This window comes from Elephas maximus, chromosome 18 (assembly GCF_024166365.1).
Source record: "Elephas maximus indicus isolate mEleMax1 chromosome 18, mEleMax1 primary haplotype, whole genome shotgun sequence".
Lineage (NCBI taxonomy): Eukaryota > Metazoa > Chordata > Mammalia > Proboscidea > Elephantidae > Elephas > Elephas maximus.
In genome coordinates, this window is record NC_064836.1 from 41,301,273 (window position 1) to 41,307,132 (window position 5,860).

Sequence of the window (5,860 nt, forward strand, 5' to 3'; positions counted from 1 at the left end):
GTTGCTTGGCCTCTAGGAAGAACATCTCTGCAGGCTTTAGGTGAATTTATACCTCAGAACAGTCAATCAGGAAAAAATAAAAATAGGCGGGGGAGTTATCTGTCAATCTCTCTCTTATCTCCTGTTTCTCATTAGTCAAAATTTACCACACAGGAGGATAGGTCACCCCTTCTTCTGGAAAGGGACATCCAATGCCATGGGCATCCACACAGTGATGCTAAATCCTACTCCTTTTGGTGTGTCCTTTCATCCAATTGTGTCAGGTGGGAGAGAAGTAGGAAATATGATTTATTTGGTTGATTTGTTCTGCATAAGTGGCCGGAGGGGAGGGGTCAGGAATTCCAGGTCAAGTGACTTGACTCTCAGAGGTAGTTACATAATTCCACTAGGTTAAAGTAAGCTATCAGATGGTTGAATCATGTGATCCAAAGGGGAAAAATTAGGAAAGAAGAATATGGTAAAATGTCTCCACTGCTTCTAAGACAACTAGTAAATTGTAGCCAGAGAAGCTTATATTGAATTTAGTATACTGTAGATATTATTGGCTTTTGTTCTTGGTGGTATGGGATTCCCACATACCTCTGCTTGCCTCTCTCTTCCATATCTTAAAAGGATTGACCCAAGACACAACCTAATCTTGTAGATGAGTCCTGCCTCATCAATACAACTGCCACCAAGCCCCCCTCATCAACACCATAGAGATAGGATTTAAACCACATCAGATGACAAAATGGTGGACAGTCACACAGTGCTGAGAATCATGGCCCAGCCAAGTTAACACATATTTTGGGGGAAAACAATTTAATGCATAGCACATGCACCTGTATGTATATACAGATGTGTGTGTATATAACAAGTCACAAGAGGAAAATAATTACCAGGAGGAAGAGTAAACAGTGGGCCAAAATATGAGAATCAGAACTAAACTGTCAAGTAAAAATGTATTAGATTAAAAATATAGTTTTGTTAGCAATGAATGTTAAAAGTTCAATTTTAGAACTGAAATATTGAAATGTGGTGTATATCTTTCCAAGTAGTGAAAATATATGATCAATACTGAAATCAATACAAAAGAAGAAAGAAATTAAAAGGAAATAAAGAAAAGAAAAAGAGGAAGCACAGAGTAAAAGAATAGAAACATATAAAAATATTTTCAAAATCACAATAAATATAAACAAATTAAACTTGACAGGTAAATACAGAGATTGTCAGGGTAGAAAAAATATCTACTGAGATTTACAACAGACTGACATAAAAACATTGAAGGGGTAATGATAGATAAAAAAATACAACTGTAAAGACTAATCAAATGAAAGCAAATATATCGATGTAAACACAGACAAAATTAATTTTATGTAAAATACATTGTTAGGGATAAAGAGACTGTCTATTAAAATAATTATTTAAACACTCAAAGTTTAAAAATAGACAAAAAAAAAACTAACATGTTTAAGAAATAACAAGAGCTAAAAAGAAATTATTTGTCTATCATTCACTAAAGATGTCTGTAGGAAATGTTTATAATTAATGAGTATGACCCATGATACTGTATGTAAGGTTAAATAAAAATAATTTTCTTTTTTCCCAGTAACAAAAATAAAGAAATCATAGTTAGTAGATACATTTTACAATAAAAACAGAACTATATATTCTATGATAAATCTAAAAAGGACATACAATAACTCAGTAGAGAATAGTATAAATGAAAAGGATGGAACCCTAGTGGTGTATGGTTAAGATCTTGCCTGCTAACCAAAAGGACAGCAGTTTGAATCCATCAGCTGCTCCTTGGAAACCCTATGGGGCAGTTCTCCTCTGTCCTATAGGGTCTCTATGAGTCAGAATCAACTTGATGGCAATGGGTTTTAAGTAAAAAAGAAGCTAAAAGGACAATTCAGAGATCTTGTCCAACCATATATTCCAACCATATATTAAGGTTCATTGTAAAGCTGAAATAATTTACTTTCTCTGGCCAAATAGAGTAATATGTGCATAGGTCATAAATAAAAGAGAATAATTAATGATATGAGAAAATTATCATGTTATACTGTTAATTAGAAAAAATAATTAGGTTACATGGCAGTATGCTCGCTCACCATGATCCCAATTACACACACAAAAATACACGTAACAGAAGGAGAACAGTGACATATGAGGAGTAAATATATTTAAGTGGTAGATTTACATTTTTTTAAATTTCCTTTTTTCTGTATTTTTAGTAACTCCACATAAATATCATACTTTTATACAAAAATACCACTAAGTGGTGTGAAAATTGTGGAGAAAGCTTACCAAAAAAAGTTTCATTAGAGGTCAAAAATGGAGACTATATATGTGTAGACAATACTTTTTTTTTTTTCTGGCTTTCAGTAATGAAGAAAAGCAGAAAAATTGAGCCATGAAAAAGCCTTCTATCAGTAGCCTTTGTAAGAGATGGGAATTTCTTCTCCCAACTCTGATATTTCTTTCACTAGTTAAGGCCTGTTAGCATTTATCTCAAAGTTGTAAAATGCAATGAAATGAATGGTCTTGTGTATATTGTCAGGAAAGGGACATGGTTGTGTTAATTTCAAACTAATCCTGGCAGTTCATGAATACTTTAAAAATCTTTCAAGAATGATTTTTGTATTTTGATAGTCGATTATTTTGCTTTGGTGAAAACTGCAAATAATTTTTCTAGTAAAATAATCTATTGTACTTCAATTTTTAAATAACTGATCCATTTTACTACTTATTTACTGCATGTTATCTAATATTTGAATTCACAGTTTCTGAGTTCATTCTGCTTAAATGTAGCCATATCAAGCTAAATGCAGGATGAATAGCATAATTCAACCCTTCGATAGAACTAATACTTTGCCTAAGGAGTTTGATTCCCTTACACGTTCAAGTGCACAGAGAAATATTTTTTTCATTATTCTGTTTACAGTACACGTGGGAATATTTCATTCAACTAAAGCAGAAAAGGAGGAAAATAAAGAGATTCATAACTGATTGGAAACATTAATTACTTCAAGTTAAAAAATTGTTCTTTCTCTTAGCTTACTGATAATGAGCACAAATGTTTCCATCTGCAATAGCTATAAAAATAATATGGTAAATAATGTGTGCAATCTATTAGTGAAGTAGAGAGGAGGGGACCAAATCTAACTACAATACTGAAATAATATGTTACAAATTTTCTGTAAATATGATGCCTTATGAATTCAATATTTTCCTAAATTTTATGAATCTTAAAAATAGGGAAATTTCTTGATAAAAAAAATTTCCCAGTTTCTATTTATGGGCTTCTTTTTTTCCATTCTGTTTTTTTTTGTTGTTGTCGTTGTAGTTCATTTTTACCTTATACTTTACCTCTGTAAATCTCACTCAACCAATCTATTAATTTCACCAATTTATTGAACTATATTTAGTATATGCATTTTTATTCTCTTTTCATACTACATCTACTTTTTCTATATTTTGCCATATTTCATTTGGTGTTTAATATCTATGACAATGAATTTTAATTATACAAAGTATGACTTTTAAGTTGGAGTATATAGGTGTAGCTGATATTGTGAAATTTGATTTAAAAAAAAAGTGGGTCCTACAGTATGAAGAAAGCTCTATTTTTCTACTCTACACAGTTATATCTTGCAGCTCATTCTTTGCTTGCCGAAGGTCATTATGCAATGTCAATGTTTAGGAAATTATTTTTAGTGCTTTATGAGCACTTTCTAGTTTAAATTTTTATGACTGGGTAACATTTTCATACATTAGCAATTGCTTCCAACATGTACCCCCTTCAACATTTGGAGAGTTCAGGCACTCCACATTTAATGACTCACTGGAAGGCTAACACAAAAGAATCACATTCCTAGCTTTTGAGTTAAAAGTATGAAATTTAGAGTGGAATCCCTACATTGGAAGATGTTAGCTATCAGAGAAAGTTTACCTAACTCTCCGCATATCTTCTAGTCTCCCCAGCACCAATTCTCATACTTTCATACACATACACGCTGGATTCATTTGATTTTGGGCAGAAGCATGATGTAGAGGGAACCAAAATGCTTATATATTGATAGATCCTTAAGAAGACACCCAGTGTTCTGTCCCAGTGAGCTATGCTGGGTGCCAAATGGTGGAGGATAGAATCCTGATATGTTTCAGTTTCAAAATGTTGAGGAACCCTCTGTCTCTGTTTCCAGCATGGCTCAGGAAAAAGCTAGAATACCAGAATTCTCCTCAGCTCAAGATCCTGAAAATGAACTGAGGTGTCTAAATCTCCAGGCCAGAGAAAGTTTAATGGTATGCACTGAACTGTTTCTCTTGTGGCCAAGGGTCACATGAAGCTGACACTACGAAACAGTAAACCAGAGAAAAATGACATAACAGGGACCTACCCCAAAGCAAAAGCCCCAGCTTGAAACTTGAAAGCCTCACTCAGGAGAGGGCAACAAACACCCTACCACCCAGCATAACAAATACACTCTTGTCATAAATATTTCTGATTTTCCCCACCACCCTCCTTATACAGAACGTAGACGCTGGCCCAGGAAAAGATAAATGGAACATGAGTTAAGTGAGATTTTACCTGTCAGACAGCAGAATGAGGAATCTAAACCGAAACAAAACCCATTGCCACTGAGTTGATTCAGGCTTATAGCAACTCTATAGGACAGAGTAGATCTGCTCCATAGGGTATCCAATGAGCAATTGGTGGATTCGAACTGCTGATATTTTGGTTGGCAGCTAAGCTCTTGACCACTGCACCACTAGGGCCCCAATTAAAGCTTAGCTCCACATAAATTAAAACAAATGCATTTCTTGCACATTTGGATTTGTGAGCTGAATTTTATACACACTATTCCTTCAGCCCTATGACTGATATAATCCATGGTTGGCGGATGAAGAAAATGAGGCCCGATATGACTTATTAACTTCTCAAGGCTATAGGAACTAGTAGATGCTGCAGCCAGAATGTCAATGCTTGTAGGCTGATACAGGGTCCACAGTTTTAAAAGATATCTCTTCTCAAAAATTATTCTTTATAGTGAAAGTAGCTGATATTTTTAAGGTCTTTCCAATGAAACACTCACTATTTGTGTAGATTCTGTTAATAAATATATGCTTCAGAATTATGTTTATATCCTGTGAATTTTATTTAAATGCTTAATATATTTTCTGACTTCTATTTTTATTTAAAATAAAGTAATAACTGAGTGGTTTAAAAAATACTTCTCAAGCTTATTAAAAATAAATTCATCATCAAATTAAAACAAATAAATTTACTATGCTATGCTAAGCAGCTGAGACACTCAGTCCCTTATCTCAAGGAATGATAGTGGGGACAAATGTTTTAATGTTGCCATCACGTGGTAACTTAAGTATGCATTAAAAAGAAAGTACAAAAAAGATGTTGTACTCCACATCAGGACTGAATGTTCCTATTTCAGAGGGTCAGTGAAGAAGATGGCATTTGAGGGAAATCATCAAGCTATGTAGTAGAATTTTCATAGGCAGAAACACAAAATAACAAAAATAATCTCATTTTGGGAGACTCTGTCAAAGCACAACAGCCAAATGGTACAAATTGTATTTATAATACCTATTTTTTTTCTGCTGCAAAAGACCTCTTTAAAGTTCTGAAAAGTAATCACTTTGAAGGCTGAGGTGTGCCTGACTCAAGCCATGATTTTTTCAATCGCCTCATATGCATGTGAAGGCTGGACTATAAATAAGGAAGACCAATGAAGAATAGATGCCTCTGAATTATGGTGCTGGTGAAGAATATTGAATATACCATGGACTGCCAGAAGAACGAACAAGTCTGCCTTGGAAAAAGTATCGCCAGATTATTCCTTGGAAGTGAGGATGG